Source organism: Moschus berezovskii, chromosome 5 (assembly GCF_049115385.1).
Source record: "Moschus berezovskii isolate FMDL1 chromosome 5, NW_MosBer_1.0, whole genome shotgun sequence".
NCBI lineage: Eukaryota > Metazoa > Chordata > Mammalia > Artiodactyla > Moschidae > Moschus > Moschus berezovskii.
The window spans coordinates 47,384,841-47,398,432 of NC_142464.1; positions in this window are offsets into that span (position 1 = coordinate 47,384,841).

Here is a 13,592-nt window from a genome sequence, read left to right on the forward strand (position 1 = left end):
ATCTTTTTTATATCTGTCTAAAATCTTTTCTTCTGGCCTTCCAGTTTTTCTCACCAAATATGTCTCTGTAAATAGTTGTAATTTGGGTGGGCCTGTGGGAGGAGGTGAGCTCAAACTCTTCTTACTCGACCCTCCTCTGTAAGATCTCCTTAACCCTTAAAAGAGATATTCAGATTTTAAATGCTCAATTCAATTTGACACTTTTTTAGTGCATTCTGTATGGTAGGAAATGTGTTATTAGCAATGGAAACATCCATAGACTAGGAATATGATCCAGTGAGGTGAAAAGACTTGTCCACCAACATTGAAAGCCAGAGCTCTGTAGACATGGCCTTGCCTTTTATCCAGGCTTTGGGAAACATCCGCTACGGTCACTTTAACTCTTATAGAACATTCACTCCTTCTGTGTCTTCAGCCTTTTCATAGTGAATTCCTTGAAAGCGGTACAAAGATTGCTTCTCTCTGAGGCTCTGTCTCTATTGTGATTCATTCACATCAGGAAGACCTGTCCACGTATTGCTCTGACAGCACATCTCTCTAGCAGAGCCGCCATAGCATTATATTCAGCTCAGTTCAGTTGCTCAGTCATGTCCTGCTCTTTGTGACCCCATGTACTGCCACACGCCAGGGTTTCTTGTCCATCACCAACACTTGGAGCTCACTCAAACTCATGTCCATTGAGTTGGTGATGCCATCCAACTATCTCCTCCTCTGTCATCCCCTTCTCCTCCTCCCTCCAATCTTTCACAGTATCAGAGTCTTTTCTAATGAGTCTTTCTTCGAATCAGGTGGCCACAGTATTGGAGCTTCAGCTTCGGCATCAGTCCTTCCAATGAATATTCAGGACTGATTTCCTCTAGGATTGACTGGTTTGATCTCCTGGCATTCCAAGCAACTCTCAATAGTCTTCCACAACACCACAGTTCAAAAGCATCAGTTCTTTGGTGCTCAACTTTCTTTATGATTCAACTCTCACATCCACATGTAACTACTGGAAAAACCATAGCTTTGACTAGATGGGCCTTTTTTGGCAAAATAATGTCTCTACTTTTTAATTTGCTGTCTAGGTTTGTCATTGCTTTTCTTTCAAGGAACAAGCATCTTTTAATTTCATGGCTTCAGTCACTATCTGCAGTGATTTTGGAGCCGAAGAAAATAAAGTCTGTCACTATTTCCATTGTTTCCCCATCTATTTGCCATGAAGTGATGGGACCAGACGCTATGATCTTAGTTTTCTGAATGTTGAGTTTTAAGTCAGATTTTTCACTCTCCTCTTTCACTTTCATCAAGAGGCTTTTTCATTCCTCTCTGCTTTCTGCTATAAGAATGACAGAGTCTAGTCTCAATCTCAGTCTTCTCCATCAGGCCATGTTTTACGCTTGTTGTTCCTCCTTTGTCTGGCAGAATGAGATGTAATAGGCATTTGGCTGGATGAATTACCTGGTATATGGTGCTCCGAATTGAAAAGCTACTGAAGAAAAAATTGCAGTTACAGTCTCTACCTTTCAGATTTAGCACAGGTCTCAATCTTATTCTGTTCAAGTTGCTCTAACAAAAATATCATAGACAGGGTGGCTTAAACAATGAACATTTGTTTATCTCAGTTCGAGAGACTGAGAAATTCAAAGTCAAGTCACCAACAGATTCAGAGTCTGCTGAGAGCCCACTTCTTCATTCACAGTCAGCCATCCTATTGCTATATCTTCATATGGCAGATGGAATGCAGGAGCTCCCTGGAGATGCTTTGTAAGGCACTGATCACACTCATGAGGGCTCTACTATTATGATATAATCACTTCCCAAAAGCTTATCACCTAATAACATCACATTGACAGAATTTGGCATATGAATTTTGGAATGACACAAACATTCAGCATATAGACAGCATATTGACAGACATATAGCATTCTGATAAGAACACTCATACTCCAGGTACTTGGAGTTTGGTGTTTGAGATTATAAACTTGACTTGTCTATTCAGTACAAAAAAGTGTTAAGTAAACAGTGGCTGCTTTCTTCTAATGCTCATGAATGATGCTTGAAAGTCTTCTAGCTTAGCAAGTTGATGACTTTGGTAAATAAGGCCAGGAAGTCATATATCCTATGGTAGAAACTGATAGCAAGTTTAAATAGCCTGATTCAGTTTCTTCATCTATACAAACAGGGCTAATATAATCCCCATGAGATTTCTGAGTGTTTTATACATAACAATACAATTTAAAAACAGTTGACACCTTAGTTGTGGAAGGGAGAATAATAGTCTCTCATAGATATCTCCAGAATCTTTGAATATTTTGCCTTTAAGAATGAGACTTTGCAGATATGATTAAGGTTAAGAACCTTGAGATGGAAAGATTGTCCTGATTATATGAGTGGATTCAGACTAGCTACAGGAGATCTTAAAAGGGAAGAGCCTTCCCAGCTGTGGTCAAAGAAAGAGGTGGCAACAGAAAAATGGCCAGAGAAGTATCACAATGCTGGGTTTGAAGATAGAGAAAGGGTGACCTTGTTGATCTGGAAAAGGCAAGGAAACTGATTCTTACTTAGGTCTGAAAAAGGAACAAAAGTCTTGCTGATATCTTTATTTTAATGTGATGAGACCACTATAGAGCTCATGAATAAAGATGATATATCTGTGTTGTTTTAAGCCACTAATTATGGTAATTAAATGTTTATCCTGACCTTATTTCAGTGCTCTTTATCATAATGATTTCAAATAAAAAGAAGAGTGGCAGGTACTTGAATTTTATAAAAAGTTCATGAACTGTATTTTTTCTAGGCTGACTAGTCAAGTGAAAAATTGGTTGAGTTAATTGAGTGAAGTCTTGCTTAATGACCATTTCAAGCTCTTTCTCTCATGGTTTGCATTAGAGATTGGTATAAAAATTAGTAGATTCTAAAGGACTTAATATTATGCAATAGATTAAGTGATGAATATTAAACTCCAATTATTTGTATTATTCATCTACTTATCATTCTACAAATATCTGTTGAGAATTTACTCAAAAAAAAAAGAAAGCATTAAAAGTTGAAAAACGCACCTAATAAACCACCCTCATGGAATATCCAGACCACTGAAACACAGACAATCAAAATTCAATAACCTGAAAGTCTTGCTGACAAAGCTCTTTCTTATTCTTCAGTGGAACTCCAGCTCTCAACACAGTCCCTGGCACATAGTGGGTGAGCACAAATCAACTGGGGACTTTCCATTGAACTGATTGCCATATACCATAAAGTAATAATTTAGTAGCTTACAAAAAGGACATTCAGGAAAAGATTGATAGAAGCAGTGCATTTTTATTATGTCTTGAAAGATAAGTAGAACCCGAGAAAGCAAGGGTGAAGAACTTGGCCAGGATCAAAGCCCAGGGAGAACTGAGAATCCTTAAGAATTATAGTTTATTGAATTTGAAAATCTGGATTATGTATAAAAATCTAATAATGGAAAATCAGACTAAAGAGCAGGTTGTAGACAGATCATAAGAATCCAGATTTTCAAAGACAGTTTCAACGCTAGAAAACTAAACAAGTAACAACAATGTGCCTTTAGTTAAATAAATTTGACTGGAGTAAACACAGTTAAGTTAAGCAGGTTCTTTCAGTGTACTATTTCTTTAGGATTCAGAAGCCTAAAATGCATTATACTTTTCAAGTAAAAGAAGATATGTCTGCACGCGTTACCCATTGTTGCATGAACAAGTACCCCAAAATAATGACTTTAAATCATAGTTTCTTTTTTTCTCATGACTTTCTGGCTTGGCTAAGCAGTTCTTCTATGCTCACTGACACATCAGCAATGAGCTGGTGAATGATATGGGAGCTGCACTCATGGCATGGCTGGTTTCTCTCCCCAAGTAGATTTTTGTTGTATTTTCTGTTTGTTTGATTTTTAAAATATCAGACCCCTTCACATGATGGCAGAAGTATTTCAAAAAGATGAGAGGGGAAGCTAAAAGGTTTTGATATCTCCCTACATCATTCTGTCACACTATCTTCTCTTTTTTTTTTTTTTTTAATATTCATTTATTTGGCTGCACTAGGTCTTAGTTTCAGCACGTGGGATTTTTGGTTCTGTCATGTGAATTCTTAGTTGCAGCATATGGGATCTAGTTCCCTGTCCCAGGCTCAAACCCAGGACCCCTGCATTGGGAGCTTGGAGTCTTCACCATTGAGCCACCAGGAAGTCCCTGTCACACTCTCCTGGTCTAAATTAGTCACAGTTCAGTTCAGTTGCTCAGTCATGTCCGACTCTTTGCGACCCCATGAACTGCAGCACGCCAGGCCCCCCTGACCATCATCAACTCCCAGAGTCCAACCAAACCCATGTCCATTGAATCGGTGATGCCATCCAACCATCTTATCCTCTGTCATCCCCTTCTCTTCCTGCCCTCAATTTTTCCCAGCATCAGGGTCTTTTCAAATAAGTCAGTTCTTCTTATCAGGTGGCCAAAGTATTGGAGTTTCAGCTTCATCGTCAGTCCTACCAATGAACACCCAGGACTGATCTCTTTTAGGATGGACTGGTTGGATCTCCTTGCAGTCCAAGGGACTCTCAAGAGTCTTCTCCAGCACCACAGTTCAAAAGCATCAATTCTTCAGCGCTCAGCTTTCTTTATAGTCCAACTCTCACATCCATACATGACTACTGGAAAAACCATAGCCTTGACTAGACGGACCTTTGTCGACAAAGTAATGTCTCTGCTTTTTAATATGCTATCTAAGTTGGTCGTAACTTTCCTTCTGAGGAGTAAGTGTCTTTTAATTTCATGGCTGTAATCACCATCTTCAGTGACTTGGGAGCCCAGAAAAATAAAGTCAGCCACTATTTCCACTGTTTCCCCATCTATTTCCCATGAAGTGATGGGACCAGATGCCATGATCTTAGTTTTCTGAATGTTGAGCTGTAAGCCAACTTTTTCACTCTCCTCTTTCACTTTCATCAAGAGGCTCTTTAGTTCTTCTTCACTTTCTGCCATAAGGGTGGTGTCATCTGCATATCTAAATTTATTGATATTTCTCCCGGCAATCTTGATTCCAGCTTGTGCTTCATCCAGCCCAGCGTTTCTCATGATGTACTCTGCATATAAGTTACATAAGCAGGGTGTAAAAGCCAGCCCCATTAAAGGGGATGGAAAAATAGACTACACCTCTTTAACAGAGAAGTGGTTTATTAGCCAGGGTTCTCCAGAAAAACAGAACTAAACAGATATATACATACATATCACCTATTAGTTCTGTTAGATATATATATATAAAACTATTGACCTTAAACATGGGTTTCTTTTTTTTTTTCCATCTATTTTTTTTTTTCCAAAAACAATTTTAGGAATCATTACTTAAAAACAACCTTATCTTAAAATGGAGTAACTTTGTTTTTATGAGCAGCAAGCAAAGTACAGAAGCAAAAATGCATTACAGGAGCATTAAGTTCTACATTAGGTCACAGCGTCTAATCTGAAATCACACCCATAATATCATTTTTCAGGATATCTGGGAAATAGTTATTTCCCAGGATGTCTGAACCATAGCTACTCTATTTTGACTTTTAATTGTAAAAAAAAAAAAATTATTTTTTAATAGCCAAAGCAGATTTCACCATTAATGACGTCAGTGTTTTTCTACGTATGAGAATATGCAAGAATTGGAACTCATAAAACCTTTTTCTGAAAAGATCTAACTATCTGAAGGCCTGTTCTGCCAGTTTTTTTTTTTTTTTTTTCTCAGAGCACAGAGTGCCTCATTCCTGATTTTCACCCTGAACTTCTTTCAGGGGGTGTTGAAGGTCAGCAGCTTGCAATGGTCATGATGTAATCTTTGTAGAGGCAGCTGGCAAGTACCAACTTCCTGTCAGCAGGGTCCCTTCATAGCCACATATCTGACCATGTGACACCATTTCATGGCCATTGTGTCCCACGGTGATGGGAAGGCTCATTCCCAGGTCTAGGCAAGTGATGGGCCACTCAGTGTGCTAAAATTGGACCAGGCCTTGCAGGTAGCAAAAGTCTCTGGACCACTGTCTTACTAGCCTCCTGGTCCAGGAAAATATTTCCTCTTGTTGCTTTTTGCCATACCCAGAGTCACATTATTACAATTATTGATCTCATATGGAACTGTCAGTTCAGCATTATATCACAGGCTCAGTGAAACAAGTGACATAGAAAATAATATAGCCATAGCTAGCAGTTATTAGTAAAATAAGAATTATAAGTCAAGAACTTTCATTAGATAAAGCCTGGTATACCCCAAGTCACCTGACTTCATTCATTAAATGATTATAGTCTGGTGTTTATCTCCTGGTTGTACATTTCAGATAAAGGTCGGATGTTCCATAAACATGGGTTTCAACTGCACATGTGTGCTTAGTCGCTCTGTCATGTCCGACTCTGTGAGCTCATGGACTGTAGCCCACCAAGCTCCTCTGTCCATGGGATTCTCCAGGCAAGAATACTGGAGTGGGTTGCCTTTCCCTTCTCCAGAGGATCTTCCCAACTCAGGGATCAAACCCAGGTCTCCTGCATTTCAAGCAGTGTCATTATCATATGAGCTACAAGGAAATTCCTTTCAACTGCATGGGTCCACTTATATGTGCAGTTCTATGCCATGAAGAGTTGGTTGAATCTGAGTTTGTAGGCTGTGGATACAGAAGAACCATAGATATGGAGGAGCCACATATACAGGATGAGTCCACTCTAAGTAATACCTAATACCTGTTGACTGCACAGAAGGTTGGTTCACCTAACCCCTCACATTGTTCAAGGATCAACATTGTATATATATAAGATTTATAAAGAAAAATTGGCTCACAAAAATAAGAAAGCTAAGAGGTTCCACAGTCTGTTGTCTGCATACCCGAGACCCAGGAGACCCAGTAGTATAATACAGTCTGTATCTGAAGGCCTGAAAACAAGGCGAGCTAATACTGTAAGTCTCAGTCTGAGGGCAGGAGATGAGATGAGATGCCCCAGCTCAAACAGTCAGGCAGAAGAAAAGGGGTAGGGTTAATTCCTATTTCCTAGATAATAAAAAAAAAGAATATTTTATTCTATTCAAGCCTTCAATAATTTGGATGGTGACCAACTATTTGGGGGAAGGTAACATGCTTTACTCAGTCTACTGATTCAAGAGTTAATCTCATCTGAAAAGATCCTCATAGACACACCTAGAATTTATGTTTAATCTGGGCATCCTATAAATAGTCAAACTGACACAAATTAACCATCACCAGTGGTAGAAGTAATTATAAAGGGATATGAATACAAGATGGGAGGAGTTTTGCAGCCACATTTTGCTGTCTTGCACAGTTTGTTTAGTTCTTTCCTAATGTAATCATGAAACTTTTTACTTTATCTTCTATAACCTCACATTGTAATTTGCAGTAATGCAATGCCCAAATAAGACTTTGAATTATGCAAACAGAAGGTTTTATCATGGGGGACTACTACAGTTTTTAATTAAGTATGTAACTCTAAAGGAAATATAATTTATAACATACAGCCTTTTCTCTTGGAAATGACACACAATGGGAGACATTCAGGGGAAGGATGGGAAATGCAATTTAATAATAGATTATTAAAATACCTTAGTTCAGTTTAGTTCAGTTCAGTTGCTCAGTCGTGTCCGACTCTTAGCGACCCCATGAACCACAGCACACCAGACCTCCCTGTCCATCACCAACTCCCGGAATTCAATCAAAATCATGTCCATCGAGTCGGTGATGCCATCCAGCCACCTCATTCTCTGTCGTCCCTGTCTCCTCCTACCCCCAATCGCTCCCAGCATCAGAGTCTTTTCCAGTGAGTCAACTTGTCGCATGAGGTTACCTTCAGTTCAGTTCAGTAACTCAGTCGTGTCCGACTCTCCGCAACCCCATGAATCACAGCACGCCAGGCCTCCCTGTCCATCACCAACTCCCGGAGCTCACTCAAACTCATGTCCACAGAGTCGGTGATGCCATCCAGCCATCTCATTCTCCGTCGTCCCCTTCTCCTCCCGCCCCCAACCTTTCCCAGCATCAGAGTCTTTTCCAGTGAGTCAACTCATCGCATGAGGTGGCCAAAGTATTGCAGTTTCAGCTTTAGCATCAGTCTTTCCAATGAACACCCAGGATTGATCTCCTTTAGAATGGACTGGTTGGATCTCCTTGCAGTACAAGGGACTCTCAAGAGTCTTCTCCAACACCACAGCTGATCAATTCTTCAGCGATCAGCTTTCTTCACAGTCCAAATCTCACATCCATACATGACCACGGGTAAAACCATTGCCTTGATTAGACGGACCTTGGTTGGCAAAGTAATGTCTCTCCTTTTTAATATACTATCAAGGTTGGTCATAACTTTCCTTCAAAGGAGCAAGCGTCTTTTAATTTCATGGCTACAATCAGCATCCACAGTGATTTTGGAGCCCAAAAAAATAAAGTCTGACACTGTTTCCACTGTTTTTCCATCTATTTCCCATGAAGTGATGGGACCAGATGCCATGATCTTTGTTTTCTGAATGTTGAGCTTCAAGCCAACCTTTTCACTCTCCTCTTTCACTTTCATCAAGAGGCTTTTGAGTTCCTCTTCACTTTCAGCCATAAGGGTAGTGTCATCTGCATATCTGAGGTTATTGATATTTCTCCTGGCAATCTTGATTCCAGCTTGTGCTTCTTCCAGCCCAGCGTTCCTCATGATGTACTCTGCATATAAGTTAAATAAGCAAGGTGACAATATACAACCTTGACGTACTCCTTTTCCTATTTGGAACCAGTCTGTTGTTCCATGTACAGTTCTGACTGTTGCTTCCTGACCTGTATACAGGTTTCTCAAGAGGCAGGTCAGGTGGTCTGGGATTCCCATCTCTTTCAGAATGTTCCACAGTTCATTGTGATCGACACAGTCAAAGGCTTTGGCATAGTCAATGAAGCAGAAATAGATGTTTTTCTGAAACTCTCTTGCTTTCTCCATGATCCAGCGGATGTTGGCAATTTGATCTCTGGTGCCTCTGCCTTTTCTAAAACCTGCTTGAACATCTCGGAGTTCACTGTTCACATACTGCTGAAGCCTAGCTTGGAGAATTTTGAGCATGACTTTACTAGCATGTGAGATGAGGGCAATTGTGCGGTAGTTTGAGCATTCTTAGGCATTGCCTTTCTTTGGGATTGGAATGAAGACTGACCTCTTCCAGTCCTGTGGCCACTGCTGAGTTTTCCAAATCTGCTGGCATATTGAGTGCAGCACTTTCACAGCATCATCTTTCAAGACTTGAAATAGCTCAACTGAAATTCAATCACCTCCACTAGCTTTGTTTGTAGTGATGCTTTCTAAGGCCCACTTGACTTCACATTCCAAGATGTCTGGCTCTAGGTCAGTGATCACGTTATCGTGACTATCTTGGCCGTGAAGATCTTTTTTGTACAGTTCTTGTGTGTATTCTTGCCACCTTTTCTTAATATCTTCTGCTTCTGTTAGGTCCATACCATTTCTGTCCTTTATCGAGCCCATCTTTGCATGAAACCTTCCCTTGGAATCTCTAATTTTCTTGAAGAGGTCTCTTGTTTTTCCTATTCTGTTGTTTTCCTCTATTTCTTTGCATTGATCACTGAGGAAGTCTTTCTTATCTCTCCTTGCTATTCTTTGGAACTCTGCATTCAGATGCTTATATCTTTCCTTTTCTCCTTTGCTTTTCGCCTCTCTTCTTTTCACAGCTATTTGTAAGGCCTCCTCTGACAGCCATTTCACTCTTTTGCATTTCTTTTCCATGGGGATGGTCTTGGTCTCCTGTACAATGTCACGAACCTCCGTCCAGAGTTCATCAGGCACTCTATCAATCAGATCTAGTCCCTTAAATCTATTTCTCACTTCCACTGTATAATCATAAGGGATTTGATTGAGGTCATATCTGAATGGTCTAGTGGTTTTCCCTACTTTCGTCAATTTAAGTCTGAATTTCTCAATAAGGAGTTCATGATCTGAGCCACAGTCAGCTCCTGGTCATGTTTTTGCTAACTGTATACAGCTTCTCCATCTTTGGTTGCAAAGAATATAATCAATCTGATTTCGGTGTTGACCATTTGGTGATGTCCATGTGTAGAGTCTTCTCTTGTGTTGTTGGAAGAGGGTGTTTGCTATGACCAGTGCGTTCTCTTGACAAAACTCGATTAGCCTTTGCCCTGCTTCATTCCGTGCTCCAAGGCCAAATTTGCCTGTTATTCCAGGTGTTTCTTGACTTCCTACTTTTGCATTCCAGTCCCCTAGAATGAAAAGGACATCTTCTAAAAGGTCTTGTAGGTTTTCATAGAACCGATTAACTTCGGCTTCTTCAGCATTACTGGTTGGGGCATAGGCCTGGATTACTGTAATATTGAATGGTTTGCCTTGGAAACGAACAGAAATCATTCTGTCGTTTTTAAGATTGCATCCAAGTACTGCATTTCGGACTCTTTCGTTGACCATGATGGCTACTCCATTTCTTCTAAGGGCTTCCTGCCCACAGTAGTAGATATAATGGTCATCCGAGTTAAATTCACCCACTCCAGTCCATTTTAATTCACTGATTCCTAGAATGTCTATGTTCACTCTTGCCATCTCCTGTTTGACCACTTCCAATTTGCCTTGATTCATGGACCTAACATTCCAGGTTCCTATGTAATATTGCTCTTTACAGCACCGGACCTTGATTCTACCACTGGTCACATCCACAACTGGGTATTGGTTTTGCTTTTGCTCCATCCCTTTATTCCTTCTAGAGTTATTTCTCCACTGAGCTCCAGTAGCATACTGGGCACCTACCGACCTGGGGAATTCCTCATTCAGTATCCTATCATTTTGCCCTTTGTTACTGTTCATGGGGTTCTCAAGGCAAGTATACTGAAGTGGTTTGCCATTCCCTTCTCCAGTGGACCACATTCAGCTGTGGTCCTTAGATGAGTGTAAAAGATATTTATTAAGGTTAAATGGTGATGGGATAAGGAAAAAAAAATCAATGCTTAGTCATGTCCAACTCTTTGCAACCCCATTGACTGCAGCCTACCAGGCTCCTCCATCCCTGGGATTTTCCAGGCAAGAACACTGGAGTGGGTTGCCATTTCCTTCTCCAGGAGATCTTCCCAAACTAGGGATTGAACCCCAGTCTCCTGCATTGTAGACAGATGCTTTTACCATCTGAGCCACCAGGGGATATGAAAAGAGAAAGCAAAACTATCTTATACTTGAGAGAATCTCACACTAACACTGGTGCATAAAGGAGCTGCTGCTGCTGCTGCTAAGTCACTTCAGTCGTGTCCGACTCTGTGTGACCCCATAGACGGAAGCCCACCAGGCTCCCCCGTCCCTGGGATTCTCCAGGCAAGAACACTGGAGTGGGTTGCCATTTCCTTCTCCAATGTGTGAAAGTGAAAAGTGAAAGTGAAGTTGCTCAGCCACGTCAGACTCGTAGCGACCCCATGGACTGCAACCCACCAGGCTCCCCCATCCATGGGATTTTCTAGGCAAGAGTACTGGAGTGGCTTGCCATTGTCTTCTCCGATAAAGGAGCTAGGCAGGGGTTAATGGAGAAAAAATTTATCGAATTAAATATATTGTGTGTATTTTAAGTTTGGAGTTCTAGTAAAGGTACTGTGTGGAGATATTTAGTGGGATTTTCTAGCTGTAGGACTGAACTTTGTAAACTGTCTTCATTGTGGTGAATTATATGTAGCAGATTAATTCATTATTAATCCAACAAATATTTCTACAAATATTCATTGACATGATATAATGCAAAATATGACAAACATAAACTCTGAAACCCCAAAGCTTATAAGTAAGTTCATAGTCAATTACAATGCAGTGTCATGAGCATTAAAACATGGGAAGTACAAAGGGCTATGAGTGGAAACCGCTTCTAGGCCATGTAGCTGTGTGGGATAGCTCTGAAGTGCAAGGCAGCTTGTGTGGTTTTGAGGAACCAAACACAATGAACAAACAAATGGAAAAGAATAAAGATCTCCAAAATAAAGAATTTAGTGTTTCAAAATATGGGAGGGATGGGAGACAATTTATATCTGCATCAAAAGTTGCTGAATTTGAGGAGGATCAACATGAAAAAAGATCATCAGTTCAGTTCAGTTCAGTCGCTCAGTCGTGTCCGACTCTCCACGACCCCATGAATCACAGCACGCCAGGCTTCCCTATCCATCACCAACTCCCGGAGCTCACTCAAACTCATGTCCACAGAGTCGGTGATGCCATCCAGCCATCTCATTCTCTGTCGTCCCCTTCTCCTCCCGCCCCCAACTTTTCCCAGGATCAGAGTCTTTTTCAGTGAGTCAACTCGTCGCATGAGGTGGCCAAAGTATTGCAGTTTCAGCTTTAGCATCAGTCCCTCCAATGAACATCCAGGATTGATCTCCTCTAGAATGGACTGGTTGGATCTCCTTGCAGTATAAGGGACTCTCAAGAGTCTTCTCCAGCACCACAGTTCAAAAGCATCAATTCTTCGGCGATCAGCCTTCTTCACAGTCCAACTCTCACATCCATACATGACCACGGGAAAAACCATTGCCTTGACTAGACGGACCTTGGTTGGCAAAGTAATGTCTCTGCTTTTTAATATACTATCAAGGTTGGTCATAACTTTCCTTCCAAGGAGCAAGCGTCTTTTAATTTCATGGCTGCAATCAGCATCTGTAGTGATTTTGGAGCCCAAAAAAACAAAGTGTGACACTGTTTCCACTGTTTTTCCATCTATTTCCCATGAAGTTTGGACATCAAAGTAGTTTCTGGCTGGTAATAGAGATGGTGATTCTGGAGGGCAACAAACGAAAGTTTAGTAGTGAAAAATAAGCATAAATAATATAGTTCCTGATCTTAGACAAAAAGCTTTCAGCTTTTCACTATTTCATATGATGTTAGTTGTAAGTTTGTTATTTATAACCTTTATTATATTAAGATATGTTTCCTCTATGCCCACTTTGTTGAGATTTTTTAATCATGAATGGATGTTGAGTTTTATCAAATGCCTTTTTGCATCTTTTGAGATTATCATATGATTTTTATCCTTAATTTAGTTAATGGGGTGTGTCACATTAATTTGCAGATGTTGAACCATCTCTATATTCCTGGAATAAATGCCACATTGTCATGGTTTATGATCTGTTTAATGTATTTTTTAATTTCAGTTTGCTATTATTTTGTTGAGAATTATTGAATTTATGTTCATTAGGGATATCGATCTGTAATTTTTGCTTCTTGTAGTTTTCTGGTCTGGTTTTTGAATCAAGGTAAAGCTAGTCTTATCCAATGAGTTTGGAAGTGTCCCCCAACCTTCTCCCCTAGAAGACATTGAAACTCTTGAAGCTAGAATCCAGTCACTTAATCTGTCTTCCCATGTATCTTTGGTGAATATGTACCTTTACCCAGCTAATTAGTCAAGAACTGACTCTAGTCCAAAGAATAGTTAATATAAAGGTCACTTTCTTGAAACTATTCAAATCAGAAATCCAATAAGAAAAATGTAATAACTTCAGAAGGCATATAAAATGATACATTATTAGTTTAATGGAATTAAGAATAGGGGAAAAAAGGTTGAGGCTAAAGGCATCAAAGCCTTAATGCTATAAGGAGAGAACA